This window comes from Gallus gallus, chromosome 6 (assembly GCF_016699485.2).
Source record: "Gallus gallus isolate bGalGal1 chromosome 6, bGalGal1.mat.broiler.GRCg7b, whole genome shotgun sequence".
Taxonomy (NCBI): Eukaryota; Metazoa; Chordata; class Aves; order Galliformes; family Phasianidae; genus Gallus; species Gallus gallus.
In genome coordinates, this window is record NC_052537.1 from 35,062,011 (window position 1) to 35,073,296 (window position 11,286).

Here is an 11,286-nt window from a genome sequence, read left to right on the forward strand (position 1 = left end):
GTTTACAAATGAACAGTGCCACTCTCCTCCTGCTGCGGGGAGCACCACCGACCCACTGATAAACGTAAAAAGGTCATCTATTTTTCACACCCTCATTGTGCTCTACAGAAAAAAAGAAAGCGTGACAGTGCCCGAGCCTTTTAAATCAGCAGCGTGAATACAAAGCAGGAGGTGACCGAGCGGCATCAGGTGCTTAAAACACCAAAATCCCACCTCTGTGCTCTGTCCCCACGGGGCAGAGGGCTGTATGTGGGTGGCAGTGCCCCATGTGCCGGCATGGCACCGCCTGCAGGCCTGGCATCCCTCACTCCTGGATTAAATTACAGCGCTGTGGGACTGCTGTCTAACGGCAGCTACTTAAGTTATTAGAGTAGAACTGTGACAACATCTTGGTGCTCCTTAGCTCTTTATTCTTAGCTCACTTTTTAGTGCGCTGCACACTCTATCAGCAGTTTTCATTCCTCCTCCTTTAATCTTACCTCCAGCCTTCAGTGTGCTCGAATGGCTCCTTTCAGCGGTGAGGCACTGAGGCTCCCGGCTCCAGCTCTGCAGGGACGCTCCAGAAGCAGCAGTGACGTTTCCCCCATGGTATAAGCACGTTACCTTTGCAGTTTCACTCTTCCATCAGCCTGGGGCATCTTGTCTGCTCCCAAATCAGGGCATCCCTCACGGCTGAGGCTCTTTTTCTAGCGGATGCTCTGTAACCACATCTCAGTGCCAAACACTCCTCCGAACACTCAGAACTCCCCAAATCTGTCTCGTGGGTGGGAGACTGAGCTCAGGCAGCAATGCTGGTGAGGCTTCAGCTGTAGCTTCATGGTAAGGAATGTGGTCGTGGGCCCAACGTGCCACCAGCACATGTGTGCCTCCAAGTGACCTCTGGGCAGCACCCAGTGCATTAGCAAAGCTAGTTTGTCACAGGCTGTTTACAAGGGCGGATAGTGATAGGACGAAGGGGAATGGTTTTAAACTGAGACAGGGGAGGTATAGGTTGGATATGAGGAGGAAGTTTTTCCCCCAGAGGGTGGTGATGCACTGAACAGGTTGCCCAAGGAGGCTGTGGATGCCCCATCCCTGCAGGCATTCAAGGCCAGGCTGGATGTGGCTCTGGGCAGCCTGGTCTGCTGGTTGGCGACCCTGCACATAGCAGGGGGTTGGAACTGATGAGCGTTGTGGTCCTTTTCAACCCAGGCCATTCTATGATTCTATGACAGGAGGGCTGCATTCAGCCCAGGAGTATCTACTGAGCTCCTTGCATAAAGATCCTCTGTTTTCCATCATCACAAAGTCATTTTCCTCATGTGCTGAAATCTCTCCCAATTATTCTTTTTTTTTTTTTTTTTTTTTTTTTTCATGCAGAAGGGGAAAGTGAGTAAAGTACGATGATAGAAAAGGTCACCCCCTCAAAGCCATAAAAAAGTACTGTCACCTCCTCCAGCACTGGGGGTTAAATACTCGAGTGGGAAGTGTCAGGGATGTGAGAGGACACCGGCTGGAGCTACAGCCCTTCTGTATGGAGCTGCCTTTGTGCTGAGCTGCAGTCCCCCAGCTCTGGGCTATGGGGCAGGAGGTCACCTGCACGGTGGCTGCCAGCTCCTGGGAAACGTGGCAGTGGGGCACACAGGGATGGCCCAGGCTGAGAACCCAGAAACTGTGTGGCTGTTGGGTGTGCAGCAGCACGGCCGGATCTCCTGGTCTCAGGAATTAAAACAAAACGTGGCAGTGACAGACAATATTTGGACAATATTTGCCTTCAGGCCTGCTTGCTGGTGTGAAAGTGTTACGGCCCGCTGATGGAGACGGGTGGGATGAAGGATGAGAATGTGAGCATAATAAAAAGATAAACAAGAGCAATGAGAATACTGAATGTAAGTATCGCTAGCAGAGCTCAAGCAGCAGGCTCTGCTGGAAATCTTCTTAGGCACCACAATACAAAAATGCTTTCTTTTTAGGAGGAAATCAACCTAATCAAGACATATTGGCATGGCAATATGCTCATAGGGAGAGTAAGTTGGAGTTATCTTCTTCAATTATGTGTGCTTGTCCTAGAGAGGGATGCAAATAATGAATATAAGGCAGTGATTTCCACATGTGTATCCCAGCTGAGAACTCAGCTCACACACTGAGCTGCAGGTGATGCACAGGAAGGAGAAGAGAAGAACTTTGTGAGTATTTCTGAGTGCTTGTGTGTATGAATGGCTGTCTGGCACACAGTGGCAGCCCAGCGTTCAAAGGGGCATTGGGACAAACCAGTGTGGAAGAAGCACTCCTGGTCTTGTGATGGGAGGAGGGACACTGCAGAAAAAAGAACTTCAGCTGAATAAAAGCAGCAAATAAAGCAGGGAGTGAGATAAAGAATGATGCAGGCCTTCATTTCCTTCAAGGTAAAATCACTGGTCCCAGGTGTCAGCACCTCATAGACCTGCCTGGATATGTTTTGAACCCACTGAATTATAGATCTGAGTGGGTTTTTACGTGTGTGCTTTGTTTGGGGTGGAATTTTATCTGCCTTCTGTTTATCTCTGTTGCACTACAAGCAACAGCTCTGCTTTGCTGGTTGAATTTGCTTTACAATCAGATGCTCCATTTCTATAAGGCACAAAATGTTTAGCTGACCTTTTATTGAAGAAGATTGTAGAAGAGAGATTTAAGAGCCTATTTATTACTTATTGCTTCTATTTTCTGTACTGGAGAAATTTAGACCTGAATTAAGATGCGTTCTCCAAAACAACCCCGTCTGCCCAGTTGCAGTGCACCAACACAGAACTGAAGCTGGCCATCACAACGCTGTGAATCCTGGAGTATTAAGCAAGAATTTGAGGGATAAATAAACTGTATTAGCAGCATGTGGGGGTCCTCGCTGCCTGCAGTGACCCATTCCTGCAGTTTACTGAGAAATAACACTGAAAATACGCTTTGCTATCTTCTGTATTTTAAGGTGGGAGATTTATCTCCTACCTTTGCTGTGGTTCCACACTCTCATAGGGCTCTCTGGAAGTCTGGAGGTGGCAGCTGACGCCTGTAGTGTTCACCTGGCACTGTGAAGCAGCACAAAACACAATGGTGTGATATATTTAATGCATAAAAATGGGAAATGCTGATCAGAGCGGATCACAAACTCTCCTGCCCCATCACTGCAGTGGGAGCATCAGGCTGCATGGCAGCCCAGCACTCAGACAGCACTGCAGGGCTTCAACCTGACAGACTGAAATCAGCAGAAGAATTATCAGCACAAGAAAGACGTGGAGCTCTTGGAATGGGTTCAGAAGAGGGCCACAAAGATGCTCAGAGGGCTGGAGCACCTCTCCTATGAGGAAAGGTTGAGGGAACTGGGATTGTTCAGCTTGGAGAAGAGAAGGCTCCAGGGAGACCTCACTGTGGCCTTCCAGTATTTGAAGGGAGTGTATAAGCAGGAGGGGGAACAGCTGTTTATGAGGGTGGACAGTGATAGGACAAGGGGGAATGGTTTGAAACTGAGACAGGGGAGGTTTTCGGTTAGATATTAGGAGGAAGCTTTTCACGCGGAGGGTGGTGACGCACTGAACAGGTTGCCCAAGGAGGCTGTGGATGCCCCATCCCTGCAGGCATTCAAGGCCAGGCTGGATGTGGCTCTGGGCAGCCTGGGCTGCTGGTTGGCGACCCTGCACATAGCAGGGGGTTGGAACTGGATGATCATTGTGGTCCTTTTCAACCCAGGCCATTCTATGGTTGTAGAAACGGCAGGAAAACCTTGCTTTGTTACTCTGAGGAGATGAGAAACAGGAATGGAGATTTCCTCTCATTGTCCCGCTGCATTTCTCCTTTCCAGGCCATATTTTCAAACTGCCCCAAACACCCCAGAATTATCTATTTATTTCATTTGCAGGCTGAGAGGATCCTGCGATCAGACGCACGCAGCATCTGTAAACCCCAGCACTAAATCTCGTGCTAATCCTGCTATTCACAATTATGTCAAGTTTGATCATCTGCAAAAAGCCGTCTCCTTGCTCGGTATTTATCATCTTTCAGACAGTAGTAGACAGTGATCCTTTACTCCCTCATGCAACATTTCAGCAAGCATTATATATTTCAGAGACATTTCCGTGTATGTATATGCTACGAATTGTATGCAATATCCCAGAATGGTTCCACCAGTAGCGTACAGGGAAACATTATGGTATTAACCACCCCTCACCTCTCCCATTACCGTGTTTCTTTCCTGAACATACTGCAGTATAAGAAGCATCTGATTTCCTGTTTAAGTGCCATATAATCACTTGTTACACATAAAAGCACACTTCCTTCTAACACTTACATCCTGGAGCTGTGATTTCCAGAGGCCATGTGAGCGCCTTGGAGATCAGTGTGGAGAGTCAGCCCCGGTCCTTGGAACAGACGTCTCCAGATGGGGAATCCTCAGCACAGAGAGATGTGGGTCTGATGGAACATGTACAGAGGAGGGCCACAAAAATGGCCCAAGGGATGGAACACCTCCTATGGGGACAGGCTGAGAGCTGGGGCTGTGCAGCCTGGGGAAGGGACGGCTGCGGGAGAGCTGAGAGCGGCCTGTTGGTGTCTGAGGGGGCTGTAAGAAAGAATGGGACAGACTGTTGAGCAGGGGCTGTTGTGAAGGAGAAGGGGAAATGGTTTCACACTAAAGGAGGGGAGGTTCAGACTGGGTGTAATGAAGAAGTGTGTGACAGTCGGGGGCAGTGAGGCACTGCATGGGCTGCCCAGAGAGGTGGGGGTGGTCCCTGCAGACAGCCCAGGGCAGGGGACGGGCTCTGAGCACTGATGGAGCTGTGGGTGTCCCCATGCATTGCAGAGGGTGGCACCGGGTGGCCCTTACAGTTCCCTTCCAACTGAATCCATTCTATGATTCTATGAACAGTCCATCAGGCCTCCTGAACTCCTCCTGGGTGTGGACACAACATACAATACTGATAAAAAAAAAAGAAAGGTGTCATAGAGAATAGACAACAACTCTTGGTAAGTATTTTCCAGTGGTTCATCACTGCAATTTGCAGCTTATTTCCTTTACAAGCATGCCAACCCTCCACTGTTGGGCTTTGCACTCCTGGCTGCCCAGGTGCAGATTTGCAGGGGTGATGGTAAGTGAAGTGAGGCTGCATCAGAGCACTCAGGTGCTTTTTTTAAGAGTTCTAAGTTTCAGGATACTGCATGTTTTGCAAGGACTGATTTATGGATATTTCTGGTGGGGAAGGAGAGTGTTCATATGGTAGGAGGGTTTAATGTACCGTGGTTGTAGTGGAAATACTAAGTCATGGCTTGAAGCAGTGATGGAACACCTGGTGGGAAGGCAGGACCAACCCAGGGGGGCTCAGGTGCATATAATACATCCAATCAATACCCCTGATTGATTGGAAGGGCTGGAGCCAGGATCCACCCCTTCCCAGACCTCATTTAAGGGTTGGCAGTGAAGGTAAGGGCTTCTTGCTGGAGGTCCCTGCCTACCTGAGGCCTTCTGAAGGTGAGTGGATTCTTTCCCTTGTTTCTGTGCCCTCAGCTGCTGCATATGAGCATCTTCTCCTTTACAGCAGCCTAGGACCTTGCTGCTCTGCTGTTTACTGCTGTGCTTTCCAGTGTGTTACACCAGTTCTGTAGTGAAATCTGCTCAGAAAAACTCCTAGGAGAGCTGCTGCTCAGGGGCAGCCCCCACAGCTGGGTGTCTGGGGGTGGTGGGCACAGTGTGGGGCACCCTCAGGCTGCGCAGTGGTGGTGTGGGTGCCTGAGGGTGGGGTCTGAGCAGGAGAAAGGCCCTGCTCTGATGGTGGAAAGGGAGGCTGCGAGAGTGTATGTTGCCTGCTTTGAGGATACAGCTCATGGCTTACAGTAATGCACCACTGACTCTAAATGTAAAGGGGTTGGGGCTGCTGGGCTGAGTTTCCCTGCTGGTGCCCATAGAACGACCATCACAGCCCTACAGAAGTACTGCAGTGGGATGAACCCATACAGAAAGTTGCTGCTAAGTTTTCCCCACCCCTTAAGTGTAAAAATATGGAGAAAAATCTTACTAAAGCTTGGTTGTAGGACTCCGTGTGCCTGGAGCTGCATGGTTTCAAACCCTTCAGAGCCAGCTAATTGCTGGTGTCCCTGCAGCCTGCTTCCAGTGGTCCCCTTGCACAGCGTGGGGCCAGCCCTGCCCAGCACCGCCAAGTAACTCTGGTTATCCTGCTACTAAACCAATATTTAAACGTTCCTGATATGTTTCAAAGCAGCATTTTGTGTTGCAGACCTTTATTGTGGGAGCTGTACTACGTAAAGCGTGGCTGGAGATGGTGTGTGTCTGATCTGTGCAGTTTGCAGGACTTGCTTATTCCTTTATTGCTTTATCCTTCAGGCAGATACCTTTCTTTCCTTGGTGGCTAAAAGGAGGCACTGGCATGTTGTGCTTCTGATGTCTTTACCATATTACAGACATGCTGATGGCAGTAGTCCTAAATTGCCTTGGCTGATGCTGGAAAGGATCTGGATATTGCTGTAGAGAAATGATCTGTGCTTTATTAGATACTCAACTTTATTCGGTTTTGAAAAACAGCTTTGACTCAAATGGATCTTCCTGAACTGGGTGGGTTGGTGTGCTAATTGTAATCCTGTAGCCATAACTCTTTAAAATATCTCTACAGATGTACTAATAGATCCTGTTAGGGTAGTTAAAGTACAAAAACATTTGTCTTTAAAATACCATTTTGTCTCTTACCAAAGTAAAATGAACTTGCTCAATCTTATCAGGCTTTGCAGGCCTGCCATCTACTGGTAATTCTTTTGTAAGGTGGTTCACGGGGCCTTCTCTCTAGAACTCTTCAGAGAATGCACTAAGCCCCCTTTCATTGAGCTGCTGGCTTTGGGACAGCAGGGTGCAGCCTGTGGGATGCTGCAGTGACAGCATCTGCACTGCATGCAGGGCTCACTCCAGCCGCCTGTGCCCCGCTTCTGTCCTTTACAAGCTCCTTACAGCTTCAGTGCTGTGTGCACTGCAGCACGTGGGCATTATGACAGACTGCAGTTGTTCTGGGCTATTTCAGTGCCCTGCACCCAGGGGCTTGGGGTGCATCTCCCCAGCATGTTCCCTCAGTCACATCCTGCCCAGCTACTAAATGCAGTGACAGACAGCATCCACACGCAGCAGGCTGGAAACAAAGCCATAAGAGTTATACTTACTGTAGCTTTCTTCCAGCTTGCAGTCTGTAGTTCCTTGGTGTGGAGCACAGTGGGTGCTCACTCTCTTCTCACCTTTGCCATTTTATCCAGTGCTCTGGGAGTGACTGCAGAGAAAGTTCTAAGACAGTTCTCCCACTCTGCTGTCAGTTCCCAGGGGCACCACCTGCTCCTGCAAGCACCCAGCGTGTCCCTTGGTTCTGCTTAGCCTCAGGCCAGGTGCTGTGGTGCTTCCAGGAGCAGCCAGCCCAGCATGCTCAGCTCCTTGCGAAAGGAGGAAGCAATAATTCTTTATTTAGAAGAGCCGATGGCTTACTGCTGTAAATTACTGTACCTTTATTTGATCATCGGGCTAACAGCTCTGAGGGCTTCATGACAACCAGGGCTGCATGCTGCACTGTGGCTGAGCAGGTCCTGCTGCTGCATGGAGGGCTTGTCCCACACTGCTGGATGTGGTGTGGGGTGATCTGGGCATGCAGGCGTGGAGCAGAGCTGTGTGCCTTGCAGCACTGGGGATGTTCTAGTCCTGCAGGAGCCCACGACCATGGAACTTCTCATCAGGCTGCTCCCTTCTCACTCTGTTGTGAGGGCTATATGTTACTCTGTGCTGTTTTCCTTTCCTGCCTAGGTAATAAATCACCAAATGCTAGTGGTTGGAGAGACAAGCATTTTAACAGCCCTTCCACATGAAGGTGTCTGTTAAACTTCTGAGCACAGAGGAGGGCTCTGTGGTTCCTGTGCCTTTCTGAGGTGTTAGCTGGTAGGAAAACTCTGGAGATGCTGAAGTCACAGTGTGTTTGTGGAGGTGTCCCAGCACCTCCTGGCTCAGCTGCTGCTGGGTGTTCACAGGGAGCAGCTCTTGGGTGCTCCCCCACCTGGCCTTGTTGCAATGCCCGTTTATAACTGAGCAGCATCCTTGTACCCCCCTCCCAGTGCAATGCTACTGACTTCCCAACAATTCATGTGTTGGTCCTGATGAATAAGAGCTCTTACCTTTTACACTGGTGTGGGGGATGGGAAAGGCTTTTAGTGGCTTATCACCATTTGAATTCCTGCTTGAGGCTGGCTCTTGTTGTACTGCGCCAGATACGTACCCAAAGCTGAGTCTGCTCTGCTGTATACGTTCACAGTTCAACCACTGACTCAAAGTATCTAAGAGCATCACGGCCTTGTTTGTTATGGCTTAGCAATGACATCTCCCCAAGCATAAGCTCAGGTTTCCTGGGCCCTATAGGTGAGGATGCTCAGAAGGTAGTAATAGACCTGGCCTCTTGCTTCGCGTGCAGTGCTGCCTGCAAGCTGCTCTGAGTCATAGTAAGCAAGCTAAGGGCAGCCCACATCCAGCAAGGGGTTATCAGGCTCTTCTCCAGCTGTGCCCCACACCAGTATGAGTGCTGGAAGCACAACTCCCCATCCTGGTGCTGCTGCACCATGGGGAGGGCTGCACTGGGCATCCTCTGAACATTTGTCCATACCAGGCGCATACTGCAGGTTTTTAATTGATTGTGCTGCCTGCTTGTTCGTGATGTTTTTACTCAGAGTTTTACCATAATAATGGCTTCTAATGAAGCCGATTATGCCTCCCATAAGGAACATTAATAGATGAATGCATTGTTCTTAAGGTACATCTATTTATTGAATGAACCATAATGAGCGCAGTGCTGCAGGAGCATGGCGTGCACAGTGCTACACACACACATATATACCACATACCTGATCATCTGTCTTCTCACTTGAGGTTTGGACCCCTTCCCCCTGGGATGGGGAGTGAGTCACGTGGCTGAGGCAGCAGATCCAGCAGCATGATGGGCAGCCCCTGAGCTCTACAGGCTCTGGATGCTGCTGCTGAGCTTGGCTGTGCTGGTGTTGACAATCATAGAACCACAGAATGGCCTGGGTTGCAAAGGACCACAATGCTCATCCAGTTCCAACCCGCTGCTATGTGCAGGGTCGCCAACCAGCAGACCAGGCTGCCCAGAGCCACATCCAGCCTGGCCTTGAATGCCTGCAGGGAGGGATGGAGGGAGGGATGCTTCCTTCAAACTAAACATTGGTGTGCATCACCACCGCAAGGTGCAAACTGAGACACTGAAATGCTGACACGCAGCACAAATCCAGTAGTGGTTGTTGCTGCCTTATTCTCTAGGTGAATAAGGTGCAGGTGTTGTATTCCTCTGTTCTCTCTCACTGTGGGTATTACCAAGTAACTTTTCTTCCAGCTTTAAAAGCATATCATCTTCTGCACAATGGCCTGCACGTGTTCAGACTCTAAATCCTTGTGAAGTTGGGCTAATTTTCCTGCTTCAATGTAGTGAGTGTTAACAAAGTATTCTATCTAAATAGTGCTGTGAAATGCAAATTACTTCTTCCGTAGTACTTTGCTTATTACAAACTCATTAAAATGCGTAACCCAAAAACTCTCTACTCTCATTATGGAGCTCTGTGCTATATCACTCCATACTATAAAGCAGCTGTGTGTTGGCTCTTTGATATTGGAAACCCTATTGTCATTAACCTCATTATGACAATACTTCTTTATGATATTTGAAATGCATGCCTTTCAAGAAGGATGCTATGAAGATGATAATATTTCTCTGTTTTGCATAATACAAAGTGAAGGGAAAAGGGGCAGCAGGAGAGAGGGAACTTGGATTATTTATTAGCATCCCCAGGAACAATGGTGGCTCTCTGAGTTTGGCCACCAGCACATTTGTGCCTCTTGCCAGAGGGAAATAGTGGCTCACACACAGGGTTTACCTCTCTCACTGCTGTGGATAAGCATCATGTACTTCTCTGAGACCTGAGGTTCATGCGGTGATAGCTGGGATGATTCTGGGGGTATTTGCCCCAGATGAGTTACTGCCCACTCAGTGTGTTCATGCTTGTCATGCTCTCCATCCTGAAGAAACGCCCTCTGAACTCACTGAACTGCTTACACCATGAGACCCCTTTAGGTGCTGCTATTTTTGTACTTTTTCCTGGCTTTACTGTATTGACTTGGAGGCTGGAGGGAGCTGATGTTGCGGGTGCTGTTCCATGGGCAGGCACACGCCGGTTCTGCACGATAGCGATGTTTTCTGTTTCCAATTCAATTTCTTTCCTTGTAATCCTTAATACTCTGTTTGCTATTGAGTGCTGAGCTGAGTTCTTCATAGAATCACAAAGATTTTTTTGTAAATGGTAATAACTCAGAGACATTGGTTATAATGTAAAGCTGGGGCTGCCTTTCCCTCTTCCTGCCTAACTTAACATTTACTGCCCTTTTATCACCCAGTAGCTCTGATATGTTGAAATAACAGCTGCTCTCAGTTCCTCAGCTTGGTAGCTCTGTCTGTGGCCCTGCGGGCACCTCCAGCCCTTGGCCTGGCTGCTTCTGGCATCTCAGGGGCTTGCATATCCTCAGTGGAATTACATTCTGATCTACGTTGTCATTCAATGTATTTACCTGCCTATGGTTGGCAGAGCGATGTGACCGCAGCCCTGGGGTGTGCTGGTGGGTCTGTCCTCCCTGCTACTGCTCCTCCTCTTGGGTGCTGCATTCTGCACTGGGGCATCTGCTGCCATGTGGGGCTGCGCTGAGGTGGCACAGATGAGAAAGGTCTGAAGAGGAGTGTTTCTGGGTTTCTTCTCGGCTCTTCAGTGCTGCAAGGTGATGGTTTGATGATCAGGATATGTGGAGGAAAGAAGAAGGCAGAGCGGGCACTGGGAAAGATGCACACGTGAGTAGCGCTCAGTGCCCTCCGTTCTGACTTCCTTGGGTTTGTCAGAAGTGAAATGTTACGTGGGACAGAATGAATGGAGCTGGGTTCAGTGGGGACCTTCCATGGGACTGCAGCAGGGCAGGATGCTCCCAGGCCTTGGGTTGGCGTTGGGTGCTCCCAGGCCTTGAGCTTGCATCCTTTCAGCCTCCATGTGTTGCAGGCAGAGCTCGCTCTGGAACTTTTGTGATGTTTTGTTTACGCAGCATAAGTAATGCTTAATCTGCATGTCTGATTGGGAATACCTTTCTTCAACTGAGTGCGCTCCATTCTGGCTCGTGGATCTCCTGGGTGAATAACAAAGAGGATGCCAGTTGTCTGGAGGAGCAGTGGCTTTCTGAATCATAAAAGGGCTCACTTTATCAGAAAA